The following is a 19,222-nucleotide window of genomic DNA, read 5'->3' on the forward strand; positions in this document are numbered from 1 at the left end:
AGGTGAACCAGCTCATACTGGTCCTAGCTTTGAACCCAAGTGCTGAGCATTGCCCAAATGCCCATCCATTTGGACTGGGAGCTGGCTCTGCAGGGTCCTATTTCTGGTGGCCGGTGGCCACGCGGACCCCATCCAAGTGCGGGTGCTTGTTTAATGAAAAGGCTCTGGCATGAGTCCTCCCTGTACTGCAGCCCTTCTGGTCGTCCCGGCTGGCCAAGGGGCTGAGAGCTCACACTGAGCCCCTGGGCTGGTAGCCTTTTGGCTCAGAGCCGTGCTGCTCTGTGGCCTGGGCAGGCTGGAGTTTTACAGTGGCCCTGGCGTCCTTTCCAAGTGCCAAAGCTGCAAGTCATCAGCATGACATGTGTCTCGGACTGCTGGGAATGCTGTGGCCTTTCTGGGATGCTCAAGTGGGTCCTTTCAGGCTGGAACAAACTGCGTGGGCAGCCGAGGGGTCTCTGAGAAACGCTCTGGGGTGGGAGCCGGCGTCCCTGCAAGAGGAGTTGCTTTCCAAGCAAGGTCCCCCGGTCAAACATTTCAAAATCCTTTCGCTCCCACAGTTTCCCTGCATGTCCCCTTCAGGGGGTGTCAGTCAGGCTGTGATGGCCCCACTGTGAGCCAGGGCATCCAGCGCAGCTGCAGCTTGCAGCCAGCTCCTGTATCTGTGCATCCAGCCCATGCATGCGTGCATGGGCTGTGCCGAGGGCTGAGGGGGGTGCTTGGGGTGGGACCCCAAAGCGGGCAGATGTTGGGAAAGGATTGCTGGATGATGTGCTCAGCACCAGCACTCATCCTCTGTGTCCCTCCCTTTCCGAAGGGGGTGCGGGGCTCCCCAGAGCCTTCTTGTGATGGCCGCCATGTGCCCCAGGGGTGTCCCCATCTTCCCTCATGTCCCCCATAGAGCAGAGCAGAGGTGCTGGGACTGCTCTTGCCCCCATGCTGGGCAGGTGTCCTCTCCCCTCTGCTCAGAGCACATGGCTGCAGCCATTCCCCCATGTCCTGTCCCCATGGCCCCATCTCTGCTGTCCTGTGGATCTCTGATTGATGCCACGGCTCCTTCCCCTGGACCCACCAACAAACACCTGTATCCTCTGCCAGCTGCACCGACCCCGCCAGCTCGCAGGGCTGCAGGCAAGAGGGCTGCGTGCCGGTGCCAAGCCGCTCCCGCTCAGCTCATGCTGGCAGATTTTGGAGCTGTTCGGTGCCAAAGTCTTCTCCAATTAATCTTCCCCCCCTCCCCGGCTCTCTCCCCTCCTTGCCAGGCCACGTCTTGGGGAGGATCCATCGATCTTGGAAGTGCCCAGCAGAGCATCTGGAGCTCAGGTTAGGCTGTATTTCCCAGCACCTTCTCCAGGTTGCTGGGTACCAGTGTCTTCATATTTGATGGGATTATTAGCACGGGGGCAGGAGGAGGGGGGAAAGAAAGCACTAATTGATCTGGTAATAAAGTTAATAGAAGCTCTTATGAGCTTGCCCATTAAGAATAATTAAGGAAGGGTGAGTGAGTGGCAGAGAGTGAAGGGAAGTCCCCTGAGGCTGGGGTGGGCTGGCTGGCTTGGTGGGGGTTGCAGAAGCCCTTCCACACCCTCTGCCATTGGCCTTCACCCCCAAACCCCCTCCTGTCCCTGCTCCCGAAGTCCCAGGCAGGTCTGACTTCTCCAGCTGGGACTGGGGCAGCCAGGAGCACACATCACTCTGGACACGGGAGATGTGAGGCTGGGGTCTTCCCTGTCAGTACCCAGGCAAGACTGGGGTCTCATGGGAAGTCAGGGGGGACAGGGACCAGAAAGGATGGGGGTCTTCTTCCAAAGATCTCCCAGCAAAAGGTGAGCACCAGTTTTTGCTGGGCTTTTCAGGGATGCCAGGGCTGCTCTGGCTCACCAGCTGGCTTGGCAGGAGCAACATCCCTGTGCCAGGCTGCAACCGCCGTGGACCCTCCAAGCTGGGAAGGGCCAGGAAGCATCCCAGGCTGGAGACAGGATGGCTGAGCTCTGGCATGGAGAAAAAAGCCAACCTCTAAGCACTTGGTAAACACAATTGTCAAAAGAAGAAAAGAGCAGCTCAGTGGGGTCAGGGGTTAATACGGACAGGGCTACTACTACAAACGGCAGGGAAAACAGGTGGGATTTCAGCGGCTGATAACAGGAGGTGGCGGGGACAGGCGTGCGGCGGGGCTGTGAGCCAGCAGAGGCAGGCCCAGCCTGGCTGCGGGGCAAGGGGCTGCCAGGTACCTGGGCGCGATGGAGAGTAAGCCCCCGCTCCTTCCCTGCTTGTGGGGCTGCAGGCAGCACGGCACGGGCTGCCCATGCCATGCCCTCCCCAAACTCCCGCAGACACGATCCCCTACTTTCCCCACCTCGCAGGGTTCATTGTAAGTGTGTGCCTGGCTTGGTTGATGCCGTCAGCTACCAGCACTGAGCTGGATTCCAGGGAGCTGGGCGACGTATGCCAAATAAACAAGGAATTCAGAGGATGAGCGTGATGCCGCAGGTCTGTCTGCTTCAAATAGCCATGTCACAGCCGCCGGGCAGTGAGAGTACCTGGGGACCCCTGGCACCGCTGGCCCCAGCTGCCTGCCCAGCCTTGAGATGGGGCTGGAGGCAGAAAGTAGGGACCTGCCTTCCCCTGTGGCTCTGCCCCGGCAGCGGCACGCAGGCAGCCCAGCCTCACTCTGCCTGCGAGCTGCCCCAAAGTGGGGCAAAGCCCCTGCTGGCTCCCAGCATTCTGCCTGCTCCTGGCTGGCTCCCAGCCCATCTGTCTGCAACCAGCCGGGACACGCAGCTGGAGCTGGGCTGCAGGGCAGGCGGATGCAGGGTTGCTTTGAGTGGCAGGTGGATTGTGCTGTGGGCACTGAAATGCAGACACCAAGCAGTGGGGCTGGACCTGCTCTGCCCGATGCTCTCCCCAGTCCCGGACCCCTCCACGTCCCCCTGCCCTTGGCTTTGCAGCTCAATCCTGACCCTCTCTGGCCATGCCTCGAGCACCCTGTGGATGCAGTGTTGTGCTTGTGGTCTCGGGGCAGCCCTGCTAAACAAACCCACGCATGTCATGGACTTTTGTCCTGCCTGTGCCCCGCAAAGGATGGCTTTGTTGTTGTGTGAGTGGCACGGCAGCCCTGAGACCCCCTGCCAGTGGGGAGAGATGGTCTGCCTTGTCCCACCAGCGGGATGCAAGGAGGAGCTTTGGCCGAGGAGGAGGATGTGGGTGGGTGCAGCCTGGAGCACCCAACCCCACCCAGGGCTGTCTGCGTGTGGTGTCCATGGGAGGACAAAGCCTGCCTGCCTGCCCTGGTGCGCCTCAAGCTGACGCAGTGGGCGATGCTGTCTGTGTTTGTTTGCTTTGGGAAAAGGAGTGAAACCAGATCCAGCTGTGCTGCTGTTTGTGGCGAGGCCCCGACCCAAACACAGGGGACACGGTAAACAGAGGCGGGAGGCCAGCACTCACCATAGAGACCGTGTCCCTCCTGCGAGTGGCTTAGCCACAGGGAAGCATCCCCATGCTGCTTCCCAGGGCATCCATCTCTGCCCCTCCTAACCCCACCTGCAGCCCTCCTGTGTCCTGTCTGGAGCAGAAAATCCCATTTGTTGGCAATTTTGTAGCATTGCCATATGATGTGCCGGGTACCAACATGGGCATGGAGACCAGGCTGGTGGTGTGACCCTGGAGAGATCCCTGGACTCTCCCACCACTTCAGCCGATGTAACTGGCAGAGGGTCCCCACGAGGAGGTCAGTGACATCTTAAAAGCTGCTGCAACACTAGCCGGTAGCTTGGGAACACCCATATGCTCTGCTGGGCCCTGGGGAGGGCAGCCAGGGCCAGAAGGCTCCAAATATTGATCATGGCTGGGATGTTCACAGAGCATCTTCCAAGCCCTGCCGTCATGGAGAGCCACAGCCAGATGTCACTGCTTTAAACACCCTGTGGGTGGAAAGAAGTGGTGCCTGCTTCTTGGAGCCCAAATAACCCAAATCACCTCCTGTGTCTGTCATTGCCTGTGGGTGATGGAGCCACTCATTGCCACAGCAGACCAGGCATGTCCTGTGTGACTGTGAATCACCTCTGCACGGGGGTGACACCCTTTCTCCCCTGTGAATATGGGCTAGCTAATGGGGCTTGGGACCCTTTGTGGTAATCCCAAGCAATGATTTATATTTAATTAGCCAAATGAATATGAAAATAGACTCTGCCCAAGAGCCTACTAATAACTTTCTGTGTTAATGGCTTGGGCTAATACAACTCCTCCCTGGCAGATCACTGTACCCCATGGTGGGGAACGAGAGCCTGACCAGGCTGAGGGGGGAGCTGGAGCCACGTGCGACACAGAGCAGGGCAGGGGGCTTTGCCACTGAGAGGTCTGCGACCACAGCCTTTCCCCTTCTTTTCAATGGGTGCTGCAGGTCTGACATGATTGAGGGTCTAATATATGTAGTTATAGCCTAACCACACTGAGATGGCTCAGTGGTGGCTTTCTTGGTCTTAAATTTGGTGTTGTGTTGGTTAGCAAGGTCTAAATCTGAATAAACAGGCATTTTGTTATTGAGGCCAACAATACGAGAGGAAGGAGTCAGGTATAATGACAGCAGAGAGATCAAACAGCAAAAAATAATCACTATGCAGAGCCAGCCCAGGAGCTGGATTCAAACTGCATCATATTGCATCTGACACCTGTGAGCTTGGTAAGGGCTCAGCTATAAAAACCCCGAGAGCTTCCCCTCTCTGGGCCCTCCAGCAGATTCAGAAGCATCTCTATAAGGCTGCTGGTCATCAGAAACAAATCCGCTGGTACCCCTGGGACACAGGAGGGATCGTGCCCCGAAAGAGCAAAGCTCCCAGGCTAGCCTGGGAATGAGTGCATTGCAAGAGGTAGCCCTGGATGAAGCAAAAAAGGGCATTTACAGTCAACTGTTACCAAGGAATTAAAATAACATTCAGTTTGTTAATTAATTAATGTTAATGAATTGTTAGTTAATTAATTAATTTTAATCAAGCCAGGGTGTTGCTTTTTTTTATTATTTTTAAAATAGCCTCTGCACCCCAGGCTAGTTGGCTCCCAGGGCATTGGAGGGGTGGCCTGATAAACCTACAGACTCATGTGATGGACGTGACCTAAGCACCGCTTTGATGGCTTTGCACTAAATCGCAAAGGCACAGGAATGTCAGAGTGTGTCTGATTTTCCTGTGTGTTTGGTTTCTTAACCTGTCTGAACCCCATTAAACCTGATTGAGGCTAATATGGGGTGGATCCACTCAAAATCTCTTACAGTGGCCTGGGGTCTCCCCAGTCAGTCTCGTCTCTGTTTGATTTCTTGCTGTCCAGGAGCCCCCCAGCATCTGTAATTGAATGTAAGGGCTTCTGTCCAGGGGAGCAGCGCTGCATTAATCACTGCAACCTGGCAGAGCCAGGCCGATAGATCTTCCCAGCACGTAGAATAACTCATGTTAATCATTGCTTGTGATTTATCCTCTTCTCTGTCTCGTACATGAATTATTCAGGGTGGTTCTGGGGGAAGCCAGGGCAAGGAAAGCCATGAGAAAGTCCCGTGGCTGATACAGGCAGCCCTGCTCCCCAGCTGGGAGGGCAGAGCAGGATATGGTGGGGGTATCCCTCGGGCCCTGGGCATGTCCAGGCTGCAGGGGGTTCTTGGCCAGGGTCTTTGCTCTCACAGGGACCACTGGAAATTAATTGCACAGTCAACAGCCACATGTTGAACTCTCCGAGCATCTCTACCTGGGCTTCTCAGGACAGGCTTTCCTCCCATCAGTCTTCGTGCTGGCTGCAGGGCTGTGTCCATCATTGGCGCCGCATTTGTTTTGCTGTGGGTATTTTCCTTTAGCCCCAATTACGCTCAGGCTTACACCAAAACAAACAAGCCCTGGGACGCGGAGGTACCTGGCTGGCTCAGACAGGCTGGTGCCATGGCTGGCCCCGGGGCTGATAAAGGACCCTCAATGTCGCTGTGCTGGAGTCTGGGCTTGCAAAATGTGACATGGTTTCTCTTGACAATTAATCACTGGGGAGCGGGCAGCATCAATTAAGGGGTAATTGGCCTCATTTTAGGTCAGGGTTTCCGGGCTGAGCTCCTTTTGGCCCTCTCTGCTGCAGGGATGGGCATCCCCATCGCAGCGCCTGGGGAGCTGGTGGGTGGGGGTGCAGGTTGATCCCCCAGTGATGGCAGCCGAGGGGGTTATTTCCCTGGGCAAGTGGGGTTATTAGCAGCAAACCCCAAGATGGGGAAAATGGACCCAGCCTAGGTGAGGACATGACCTGCCCTGCACCCATCACCGCCACCAGTGCCCCAGCCAGGCTGGCAGCAGGTGTCCAGCCAGAGCCCTGGGGTGTTTTGGGGCTGGATGTTTTCAGGGGTTCAGGTTCCTGCAGGGCCCTGTGTGGGGGCAGAAGCAAGGGCTGCTGGCTTTGGATTTAGGAGTGAATTGAGATGCCTCTAATGCCAGGAAATGCAAATATTTCTGGTCCACACTTGCTTTAGGAAAGGCAGCAATAAGGTGGCTGCTTGCAACACTTAGTGGGGAAACTGAGGCACTGAAGCAGCTTCTAAGACTGAAAACCCACTGATGAAATGGGGCTCTCCCAGCCACACCGCATGGCTCGGGGGGCAGCTCCCGGGGCATCCCCAGCCCTCTCCAGCGGAGCAGGAGATGCACATTTGCCTGCCCTCGGCGAGAGCCCTTCCCTCTGGCCACGAACTGCATCCGGCTGCAGCGTGGCTGCCTGGCGTCTCCGGTGAGCGCTGATCCGGGAGCTCCAAAACAGTTCAGCGGAGGAATACAGGATGGGAGAGTAATTCGATGCTCTGAGTGTCCAGAAGAGATCCTGCTAGAAATACCCATCTGACACGCTGCTTGAGATAAAGCAGGGGAGGTGGCTTTACTTTAGCTTATCGGACACATTTCCTCCAGAGAGATCTCCATCATCTCGGGGAGGAAACTACTGAATCTTTGTGTTTTGGTGGCTTTTTTCCTTTTGAAATTTTTCAAGAGGAAGATGGTTGGGGAAAAGATGTTTCACTTGGTCCACTTATTTTGTTGGTGAGAAGGTTTTAAATTGAAAGTTTTTGTCTCCGTTTTCTTTTAGTACCAGAAATAGAAGATTTTAACTTTTTTTCCCCACAATTGAGACGAAGTAAAAAATACTGCCTGGAGAATGAGGTGGAAGAGAAATTTTTAGGTTGAAGAACAAGTGACACGCTTAGAAAGCTGTATTTTTCATAATTATCCAATGGAGACAAAGCAAAGCACAAGCACAATGTGGGAATTTCCCCCACTACTTCAAAGCTGATTTAATGAAATTCCATTTTTCAGGGAAAGAAGCAGCTTGTCAGAAAGCTTTTGCAGACATCCCCATCCCGGGGACCCAACCCCATCCCCAGGAGCTGACTGCTTGCCTCCCGCCTGGACTCTTTGCATATGCTGGGGAGGTGCAAAAGGACATTGCAAATACCCTCACCCCGTGAAGACCTGTGGGGGCTTTGCTTGGCCTTGCCTGCCATGCAAACTGCTTCACTCCCTGCGTCCGCTGTCCTTGCTGGGCAGGTTTTGGGTTCTCAGTGCACCCCAGCTCCCCCAGTCCCATTGCTGCAGGAGAGAAGCGGCTACCAGCCTGGTCCTCTTCCCCAAGGCCACATCCAGGCACAGGGGCTCTCAGCTGGGACCTCCCCTGCAGAACATCTCCTCCTGGGGAGGTGGGGACCCCCACCTCCCCCACCTTCTAGCATGCCTCTGCCCCTCGCAAGTCCAGATGTACACACAGTGGGGCACGTGAGCGGGATGCTGCGGTGCCAGGCAGGATGGCTGCTTGCCTGGCACAAGCCCAGGGAGCTGTCATCTCGCTGCCGCTGTGCTGCTAAACATCAGGTGTTCAGCATCAGTGCCCCAAAACCCATCAGCAGCTTCAGGGGATCCACCTTGCAAGCTGCAAGCATGAGCAAATGTGTCATGGTGCACCAGTGTCCCATAAAAAATTCTGCAAGGCTGGGAGCACAGGTACTTGTTTTGGTATGGCTGCATGCAGGGACCAGACCCTGGGGAGCACAGCCAGCCCTTAGGAACTGGAAGTCCCTTCATCCATTTGACCTTCCAGCTCCTTTTATCATGGTTTCTGAAAACTGTTACCACTTGCTAGCGTTTTGTGAGTGCCCCTTTGCACCCTTGGTCTGGGAAATACAGCCCTGGGATGATGCTCTCCCTGCTGATGTATCCTAGAATCATTTTCCTTCCATTTTTTTCCTCAAATCCCTGCTCTGTTTCAGTGAGGAGACACTTCTCCAGCCTCCCAGGTTTTCTGCTCTCATTTTCAGCTCCATGCTAACCTGCCCCAGTCATCACTGAACATGAGGTTTGAGTTTGCTGGTAGTCATGGGGCATTTCCCCACGGCCCTGGCACTCGGGACCATGGTGGCCTCACAGGCTCCTATATGCAACAGGCAGGGAAAACAGGCACTGGTCAGACAGAGCAGCCTGGAGGGAGGCATCAGCAGGAGAAACAGCCATTGCTGCAGCATGGGCAGGGCTGGGATGTGCTGGACCACCAGTGATCTGAGCCCCTTGCCAGCCCGGCAGCAGCATTAGGTCCTTGGAAAGTGAAGTTTTCAGGCTGTCATTGACCTTCAATGCCTGGCAGCGCTGGGTGTGTGGCCAGGGTGGGTAGTGCATTAGGTAGCTGATTGGGGTGGTGATGGATGGGCAAGGTGTTTGGGGCTCATTAATTTCCTGGCAGGGATCAGCTTGTCACATCCTATAACACAATCAAAGTGGGAGCACGTCTCGCTCGGGGAACACAACGAGCACTCAACTGGGAGGCAGAGCACTGCCTTGCAACATCCTCCAGCTGATAAAAACTTCCCACCACTGTGAGAGTTTAATCCTGCTAAATGCTGAGCACCTGGGGCACGGCTCAGCCTTGGCCCTATAACCCTCAGCAGGGGCACTGCTGCTGTTTGGCTGATTCCTCCAGGCTGCCAGGGAAAGGTGGCTGTGCAGGGGATGCTAGAGCTCAGCTTTGTGCTGCCTTGAAACCCCACTGTCCCTGGGGTGTAGGCATCCTGGGAAGCCTCTGCCCTCAAGCATGGAATTCTGGGTGGGCTGGACCATAGCCTTCCCTCCTCTGAGCTCAGCTGCAGCCAGGGTTGGGGCTTGCCTGGATCCCTGGAGCAGGAGCTTCGTTGTTCAGCAGGAGCGATCTCCCTGGACCAGACATACGCTTGGCACAGCCAGGCTCCCTGGAGCATGTGCTGGGTTACAGCCAGCACTGCTGCAGCCAGAGGATGCTGTGGGACAGGGCTGCGGTGGGGGGAAGGACAGATGAGCGCCTGAAACTCCCCAAATCCCCAACCTCCTCTCCAAGAAGCTGCCACTTCCCATTCTCTGAAGGAATGGGAGAGCACGGAAACAAAAAGATTAAAAAAAAAAAAAAAAGCCCCTGTGGTGACAAACACGAGCAGCATGGCTCTGAGCCAAGGCACCTCTCACCCACCCTGGGGACAAGCTTGAGGTCGGGGCAGGGAGGGGAAGACACAGGCATGGCCCCTCTGGCCAGGCCTGTGGAGGGGGGAGGCCGTTTTTTCCAGCCGCAGTATTGTTCTGTGGGACCTGAATAAACACCTGCCTGGGGTACCCAGACGAGGGCACATTTCCCTCCCAGCTCCTGGAGCCTTCAAGGAAACCCCTTTTGTATCTGCCTTTGGCTGACCCTCGGAACCCACCTTCTGTCCTTGCAGCCAGCAGTGCCTGCAGCAGCACTGAGTCCCTTGTTATTGGGAGAGCGTGGGATGGGGCTGTCCTCCAGCTCCTGCGCAGACATCTGGTCCCTCGTGTCCTCTGAGAGCTGGGATCCCTCATCGGCTTCTTCAGAGCCCAAACCCTGTACAAGTGTGGGTATGCTTGAGAGGTATTTTAATTTACCCTTTTAATATGACTTTTATTCAATAGTAATGATTTCATAACTATTTAGTTATTAATACTGCTTGTTTGCTAGTATTGAGTGCTTTGGTTTGATGTTACTTGCAGACAACGGGGGGCTGAGGGTGGGCTCAACCACCCCACAGCAAGCTGCAGCATCCCCAACGAGGGGAGAGATGCTCAGCAGTGGCTGTCCCCGAGTGGGACAGGACTGGGAAAATGCCCCTCCCTGGGCTCACGCAAGTAGACAAGGTTTGAAACCTGCTGGTTTTGTGGCCAGCCTTGGCTGAGGTCCTGTGGCTGCCCTACGGAGCTGCACCTCTCTGCTTTTGGGACACTTTCTGTCTCTGAGCCCACCCATCAGCTAGCCCAGGGGGTCCAGGGCTCGGCTGGAACCCACCAGGCTCTCACACCCTGAGAGCTGTTCCACAGCGCAGTGAAGGACTCGGTGCAACCAGGTCCAGAGGCACTGGCCAGCAGGACCTGCCAGATGATGTTGGGGATATAATTTCCCCTACCGTTCACAACTTCTAACCTAAGCATGTCAGTGCTTGGAAGCCTCTGCACCCCTCGTTTCTCTCCATGCTGGATCAGACCTCGCCCCTGGGTAGGAAAGAGCTGCTGCCCGCCCAGCCTGCTTCACTGTGCTGCACTGGTATTGCCCAGAGAACATGATGCTCTTGTCCCCAGCACAGAAGTTGGGGAGCACAGGCTGCTGGCCAGGGAGCAGGTTAGCAGCCCACTTTGTGTCTGTTATCCAAAGCACTGAAAGGGCTGCAGATGAACTAAGTGAGGGACTAAGTAAATAAAGGATTGACCTTCCACCCTGGGGGCCAGAGGGCAGCTACAAACTAGTGCTAATGTGAAATAGAGAGGCAAACTTTGCAGGCTCTGGAGGAATTTACCCTGGAAGCATCAAAGAAGGCAAAGGACTCGTGTATCACCCTGTTTGCATCAACATGGGGGTGATGGCCCTGCCACCCAGAGGACCAAGCTCTGGCCAGCAGCTCTGGGAGGGACGCTGTCACCTCAAGGGCTGAAGCAGGAAAGGGCTACGGGGAAATCCCTGACTTGGAGGCCTGGGGCTGCTCACACTTTCAGTGTGGTGCCCAGTGGGTGGCTCGGCAGAAGCAAGTTGCTGCATTTCCCATAGTGTCCTGCAAAGTCATCGTGGGGCTGCTGCATGCCGTGCAGATAGATGGACCTGGGAGCTGGTGCTTTTATGTTAATCTTGTGTGTACTGGGAGCAGGGACTGCTGGAAAAGCTTGGGCTGTGCAGTACAGAGTTTTCAAAGGACTTTCTAAAAAGGGGCCACATCTAAATGTCTCAGGCTGGGCAACCAAAACGCCCAGTTACTTTTGGCCATGCACAAAGAGGTGCATGGCTGAGAGTCATACGATAGAGGCAGAAGACCACAAGGGATGGACGGGTCAATAGGAGGTGGCAGATGGACATGGCCACCGGAGAGAGGGAAAGGCAAGCGGGTAAAGCTTGGGGAGCTGGAGATCAGCAGAGGAGAGATAAGGTTTGATGGGGTATTTTGTTCCCGACTGAGGGAAGTCGGACCGAGGGGAAGTTTTTGTTGTTGCTTTTCTTGGTCTTGTGTTGGATGGGGAGAGAGGTGCAGCTCTGCCCATTATTAATAGCTGGGGACACAGGGGCTGGCACAGAGCACTTCTGATGAGCCCACAGGACCCCAAATGCTGGGTGACGCATGGCTGATAGCCAGGCAGTAATTCAGTCGCAGGATGATGATAATGCGCACAAGCCTCTCTGGGCCTGTTGCGTTATGAAGTGCTGTGAGTGATTTACCCCCTGTTAGCAGGTAACCGATCTGTGTTACCTGCAGCACAGCCGGACCCTCTGGGCTACTTACCGCTCCACTTGCCATTTCAGTTGATCCCTGGGAATGGCTCTTCCTCCCTTCCAACTGATGCCACGGTACTGTGCTTGCCTTCCCCAGGTGCAAAAAAAAAAAAATCCCCAATCCCCCAAAGCACCCTGTTAAGAACTTCCACATCTCATTGAGCTGTTATTAATAGGGGGATTGTCTGGTGTCACAGCAGAGGCATAAAATACATTAACATTATCACATAATCTTATTTAGCAAACACTTGTGTCGCTTCGCCCTTGGTAATTGCATTTGGGAGATGCAATATTTATGAAAGGGGGGAAGGAAATGTCTTGGCTCATCTCCTCTGAGCAGTAAAAGTCCTGGGGAAAAAAAAAAAAATGCTGGGGGGATTGTGGGAGCCTGGGAAGGGGATGTCAGAGCCGCCGCTTCTCTCACGGTGGGTTTGGTGTTTGATGGGACTCTGTCTAAGCTTGAGTTTTGCCACTGAGCTGCTCCTAGAACCGAGGGAGGCTGGAGGTACGGACCCGTGTTTTGCGAGGCATCTTTTTCGTACGCGACACGGTGTTGGACCCCAGCGCTCTCCCGGTATCTCTCTGCAAATATTGCTGCGAGCTCGCTCGCTGCCTTGCGTTAGCTCTTACTCCTGATTGCACTTGCGAGCCCTCCGGCGCGGCTGCGCTCGGGGCTCAGCTCCGAGGACGCTGCCCGCTAAGCGCGGTGATTGATTAGAATTTCTCCTGGGACTGAACTCCACCCGACCAGCCCTGCATTTCTCTGGAGGACCTCGCAAGCCGATAGCAGGGTCTGAAGAGCAGAGTTTTAGCCCGGATACAGCATCCCCGAACCCGGGAGCTCAGGTCTGGGTGTGCACCTTCCTCCCCACCTCTGAAGCCCGGCTCCTGCCATTTCCAGTTTTGGGGGAGGTTTGCAGCAGGGTACGAGCTGCTGGAAGTTGTCCCTGTTTCTCAGGGTATGCTCAGGGCTCAGCTCCAGCAGCCATGCGGAGAGAGCTGTCTTGGAAGATTATTTTAGTGCCTCGGACAGCGCTATTCCCTCGGAGCCTTCAAGTAGTTGTCCCCAGAAATTAAAGCTCATTTCCCCACCTGCAACCACCCATGTCCCGTCGTGCTCCCGGTGTCCGTGGGTGACCTCGGGCAGCCGGCGATGCACTGCGGGCTCTGCTGGGGTCCCGGCAAGTCGCGGAGGGAGCAGAGACAAGAAACAGCGATTTTGCACAAACCCCCGACCCTCTCCGCACTGAACCGGCAATTCAAAGCCGCTGGTGATGTGCGTGGGGCTGCAAAACCGGTGTCACCTACTCTTCTCCCCGACTTATGTTTACAGACCCTGTTTAATTTGTTTGTTTTCTGTCGTGCTCTCTCCTTAAGCTGGTTTTCGGGATCCCAGCCGGGCTGTTAGAAACGGCATCCGCAAAACCTTTGGGCTGGAGACGGCTCTGCCTTCTCCCCGTGCTCGCTCGGTGAATCGGGAGGATGTAACACTGGAAATCACAACCAATTACGGGTGGAAAATATAATTAATATAATAATGGGAAAATGCAATTAATTAATTAAACTTACAAGTGTGGAGAAGGCTATTTGCATAAATGGTCGATCGTGTTTAAACCCAGATAATCCCTTGCACTCCCCATCCCCGCGGCATCGGTCCCCCGGGCGCAGCTCGCTCGGTGTTTTGCCCCGCGGAGAACGGGAGGAGTGGGGTGCAGTGGGGTGGGAAGGTTGTGCCACGGGGGGGAGGATTAGGGCTTGGAAACCCCGGTGATTTTCTGTTTCCAGATCTTTTTTTGTCACGGTTAGTCCCAAACACGCTCTGCTCCTGAGCACCCACTGCGCTGCAAACGACGTGCGGCGAGTTTTAAAAGTGCCCTGCCAGAACTTGGATGTATTTCTGCCGGCGGAGGAAAAGCGTCTGAACCCGCCGGAGCCCCCTAACTTCGGGGATCGGGGGGACCCCCGGACAGGGCCAGGACTCGTCCCCGCAGCCGCCCACCTGTACGGCAGCTGCCTGCGGCGGGGGGCTGCCCCTCCTGCCCGGCCCTGCTCTCCGAAGGCTAATGCAAACAGCAGCGATTTAGATTTAAGTTTACCCATCGGTTCTGCCATAATTTGTGTTTACTTTTTGCGTGCTAATTAACCTCGGGGAGGGGAAGGTGGGGGTAAATAAATAAACACGAGTATTTACCGAGGAGGGTTTTGAGGTTTTTATAGCTAAGCCCGTAACAATGTTTGCAACAATTAAGACCATTATTATTGGATCTTCTTGTTCATTAGTGAAAGCTACTTTGTTAGCGGAGCCGGCAGGGCGTGCCGGCTCCCTGCCTGCACGGCGTTTGCGGAGCTGCCTGCGCCCGGGCCCCCGAGGGCTGCTTTTAAGATGGGGGAGGACGGGGGGGAGCGAGACACAAATCTGTCGGTAACACAGGACTTTGTCTGGTGGGGAAAGGCCTAGGGCTCGGAGCGGGCAGGAGACAAAAGCAGCGGCCGCTCCCCCGGCAAGCGAACAAACAAGGCAGCTGCCGGCAGCCGGGGCCGGGGGCGGCGAGCAGCCTCCATGGGCGCGGGGGAGCCGCAGGGTCGGGGCGACGTCACGACTGCCACCCTCTGTGTCGCGACAGGCCTGGCTGTCGCAGGGCCCAGCGCTTCTCGGAGCGGGGGAGACCCAAGGGGAGGCGGCGGCGGGACGCGGGTGTCCCCCCCCCCCCCGCCATCGCCTGCTCCCTTACCGCAGGGCCGCATTAACTTGGCACGGGAGGTGTAATTAAGCTGGGAGTTAATAACGGGGCAGAGCCCCCGGTGTCCCCCGCTGCCGTCGGTGCCCTCGGGGGTGGCGGCCAGACGCAGTTCATTAGCGGGGCTGGTGCGGGGCGGGTGGCCAAGCGGACGGGGCTAATGGGATTACACGCATTTCTGCACGGTGGAGAGAGGGGCTGGTGCCGCAGGACCAATAACTTATTGGCAGATGCTCCTCCGGCAACCGGCAGCGTTGAATATTCATGGCGCGCCGCCGGGCACTGCAGCCCCCATCGGCCACCGCCCCGCTCCCTCCCCTCCCGCGGGTACCCCCGGCGGGGGGCCGGGAGGGATGGGAGCCCCCCGGCCTGTTGCACGGAGCCGGTGGTCCCGGGGCAGCAGCAGGCAGGGAGGCAGCCGGGGGGGCGGGGGGGTGCAGGCCGCCCTGCCCTTCGGGGCTCCGCGGCACCCGCTGTGCGTGCCTCCATAGGTGCGATGAGTTGCGACCGTTCTCTTCCCTCCCTGCAACCCATTTTCTCCAGGCAGCCAGCGGCTACCAGGAGGCGAGGGGGAAGTTTGCGGACTGCTCCGAATACTTATTTTTGGTAGATAACAACTGCCCCCGGGAGATGTCGTTGACAGAGCGCGGAGCCGGCCGCGCTCCCCGCCCGGGCCCTGCTGCGCTCCCCCGGCCCCGCCGCTCCTCGTAGCCCCTCGGTCGTTTGTAACCATAAAGGGGAAGAAATATTGTTGCGGGCGAAGTTCGTGCGATGCTGCGGCTCCCGCCCGCTCCCGCTGCGCCGGGCACTTTATACTCATTAAGTGCAGCGGCGCTAAGTCATTACTGTAATAAGGACTTATGCTGAATACAAGGGGCCACGTTTCCAAAGCCATAAATTACAACTGTCAGTGCGTATTCGAGGGATCAACAGAGCTGGGAGTAATTATTTACCGCGTGCTTTATAGAGCAATTAAAAATTCCCCGAATGGTGTTAATTGCTTTTAATGCGCAGGAAGCGCGGCCCGCCCTTCCCGCGGACGCGGAGCCGGGGAACAGCCGCCGCCGGCGGGGCGGGGGGCTCCGGGGGCCGCCCGAATGGGGTGGGTCTCGGTGGGATATGCGGGAAACGAGATTCCGCGCTGGGAAGCCCGCACGGCCGCGGGAGGCCGGCTGCTTGCTGCGAGGGTCGCTCTGCTTCTCTATCGGCGGCTGTCGCGACGTTTGCGACGTAACTCCGTGGGGGCGGCAGCGCTGAGGGGCAGAGCCCCGAGGGCAGCGGGGACCGCGTCCCTCCGGCCCGGGGAGCGGCGGGGGCTGCCGGCGGGGCCCTGTGGCGAGCTCCTGTGCGCAGCCCGGGCCCACAGGGCCCCGCACGGGCACCGGCTCCGCCGCCGAAATCGATTTCACGGGGGTCGGGGCGGCAGAGAATGAGCTGCGGGAGGTGATGGATGTGCGGAGGGGCGAATAATCACCCGGGGCTGGGGGAGCCCCCAGCCCGGCGAATTAAACGAATTAAAAAGCGAGGAAGGGAAGGAGTCGGGGTGCACCCTTCTGCTGATGGGGTGCGGGTGCGTTTGTCACCATGCACCTGCCTGCGGCCGAGTCGCTCACTCTCCTTTTAGGAAAATGGGAGGACTTCACAGGTTCCAGAAAGCACTGCTAAAAGTGCAGGTTTCGGAGCGAGCCTGGTGCATTTTGCTGGGACCTTGCCAAGGTCCCAGACACGCCACTTTTGTCCCCGGTCCCCGCAGGAGGGCCTGTATTTCGCAGCAGTCTCCCGTCCAGCAGCTGCAAGGCTGGGAGGCAGCTTGCGGCGCCGAGCTCCCGGCAGCCCCGAGCTGTAGAGGAGCTCAGTGGCCAAGGGGAGCCCTGGAAAGCCAGCAAGGCAGAAGAAAATGGGAGCGGAGGGTGGAGGTCAGGCCCTGGCTGGGCTGCCCCTCTCTGCTAGCAGGAGGCAGATGCACTGGATCAATGGGAGAACCTAAGAAAAGATCGCCAGGCCTTTGGGGTGGGGGAGAGGGGAGCCTTATGCAGCACGGGAAGGGCCCTCGTCTCCATTGCCATCTCCTAGCACGGACATACTGAGCCCCCAACCCTCAGCTGGGGCAGGACTGAACCACTGCTTTGGAAATGAGCCTGTCCCAGCAGCTGCTCAGGGCAGGTGAGGGGGGAAAAAAGTTTCAAGGCTGGCAGGAATAGGTAAGTGGCCATGGGTGCTTAAAGGGGGGGAGATGCTCCGGAGAAGTAAAGACCAAGGGCGTTAGGCTCCTCAATGCACTGATTTTGCAGCAACTTAGTGCACGTGTCAGCTTCTGCATTGGAGGCTTTCTTCCACCTTCAAAGAGAGCTGATCCAGCTTGTTGGTGCTTCCTGCAGGAAAGGATTTATCTGTCCAGAAAAGAAACCCCACTGCCCTAAATAGCTCTTTGGGCAAACATCTGAGAATGCCTGTCTCCCCAGGCTCTGCTTAGAGTATGGTCTCCGAATTATTTTTTGCAGGGCCTGACATCCAGAGCCCTATCAAAGACAGACAAATCCAGCCCTTGGCGGGTGCGATGATGCTAGCTGGGGATCTGCCTCCAAGCACCACCTAGGCAGAGCTGGCTGGCCTGGGGCACCTCTGCCCCCCTCACCCCCCCAGAGATCCTTTTGTAGGATCATTGGATTCACCTCAAAGTGGATGCTGGCCCTTGTAAACTCTCCCATCAGGATGTGAACCTGAAAGCACCAAAACTGGCCCTGATGTGTCCTGGTACATGAACTTGCAGCACTGCATGCGAGTCCTCTTTAGCCCCAGAATTAGGGAGTTGGATGCAAAGGCTATAAATTGCCAGCTCTCATGAGACAGAGTATTTCCAGAGCCTCGTGCTCCACAGTGCTGCTCAAGCCCCAGCCCCAGAGAGCCCAAGGGGAAACTGAGGCCAGGAGAAATTTGAACTGCAGCATCTGAACCAGGGGTTGTCCTGCAGCTTAGATGTTGCAGTGCCTGAACTTCTGATGCCAGGAGCTGTGTGGCTTTCCCAAGGCTGCAGGTGAGGTCTGTGGCTTGTGCAGAGATTAAATTCTGGGGCTGCGCATCACCTCAAAACCCATCAATAATTCCCATTGACTTCCAGGAGTCTAGAATCCCACTTGGGACCTAGCCCTGCCTGCCCTTCTCCTTTGTCCGCACTGGGCAGAGGAAGACCTGACTTACCTTTAGTCTCTCTCCTGGCAGGTTTTATTGCCTGAAAGCCCCTACCTTGGACTCAGCAGATGGGGGCTGCGACCCTCATTAGCCAGCCTGGCTCACTGATGGTGACCCTGTGATTTCTTGGGGCCAGTTCCTCCGGGGCCCTCGGCATCTGCTCAGCCTGGGGGCTCTCTGGCGCAGGGAAGGCCGAAGGCTTTGCCCAGCATCGACCAGGGCCTTCAGGATGCTCAAGCAGCATGAGATGGCTACATTATCTACTGGAGAGAGGGCACCTCCTGGGTCTTGGCAGCAGAGATGGAGTTCCTCTGGATGTCACGGCTTGCTGGCTGGGGACCCTGTGGCACTGCATGGGGCTGGCACATCGTGCTCTGTCACTTCCCTACAAGAGGCAACCTGACCTGCTTGGGGCTGGTGAGTAGGCTCTGCCCCACATCCCCCGTGTGGGAAAGGGCTGGAGAAGAGGCTCAGGCTGGTCCTGGAGAAGGGCAAAGGCAGCTGCAGCCCTGGGGGATGAGAAGACCCCCTGCCCGAGGGCAGCCTCCCAGCCCCGGCTGGCCCCAGCCCTCTCTCCCTCCCTCCCTCCCCTCCCAGCTCCTCCTAACCACAAGGACTTTGGTTGATGGAGCTGGCGCCAGCGAGTTCCCTGAAGAGTTCAGAAGTCAAGAACTGAGGCAGGTACGGGGAGGGGGGAAACCCGACCCCGGCGGGCAGGCAGGGCTGGGCGGCAGCGGGGGAGCAGGCTGACCGGGCACCGGGCACCGGCTGGGCATGGGGCCGCGGGGTGGCCGTGAGCTGCTGCTGCCCGCTGTGCCCCCACAGCCTGTCCCGTGGGGGGCCACGGTGGTGGGTACGGTGATAGTGGTGGGTCTTGGGGTGTCACAGCAGGGTTGCGGCTGGGGTGAGGGTGGCAGGAACCCAGGAGCCCTGGTGTGTCGGGGGGTGCGTGTGTCTGGGGTGTCTGAATGCACAGGTATAGGGGTGTGATAACCCATGTTGTGGGAGCCAATGTGTGTGTGTGAATGCATACAGTTGTGAAAGTGTGAGCAAGAACGCGTGTGTGCAAATTTGTGTGGGTGTGGGGAGGGCGGGCTGTGTCTGTGAGAATGGGGGGGTGTGAATAAGTGTGCACAAATGTAGGTGCATGTGCAAGCAAATGTGTGGGACTGTGTGGCAGCACGGGTGCCTGTGAGCTCGTGAGGGTGTTTGTGAGTGTGTGCGCATCTTTGCGAGGGTGTGCGTGGGGGGTGTGTGTGTGAGGATGTGGATGGGATGATATGCATGGCGGTGAGCGAGGAGGTGTGCCTGAGTGTGTGGGCACGAGTTTCTACGCCAGTGCATTTGTATTGCATGGGAGATGCCCCAGGGTGGGCTGTCTTGCGGGACCCCCGCGGTCCCCCGTGGGCACTAAACCGCTGGCACATTGCAGACGTGGAGGGCAGCGTTTGCCCCAGCCGGCGAGGAGGGGGCCTGCCGGGCCGGCCCCAGCCGGGGGCGAGGGGGACGGAGGG

Source organism: Pelecanus crispus, chromosome 10, assembly GCF_030463565.1.
Source record: "Pelecanus crispus isolate bPelCri1 chromosome 10, bPelCri1.pri, whole genome shotgun sequence".
Lineage (NCBI taxonomy): Eukaryota > Metazoa > Chordata > Aves > Pelecaniformes > Pelecanidae > Pelecanus > Pelecanus crispus.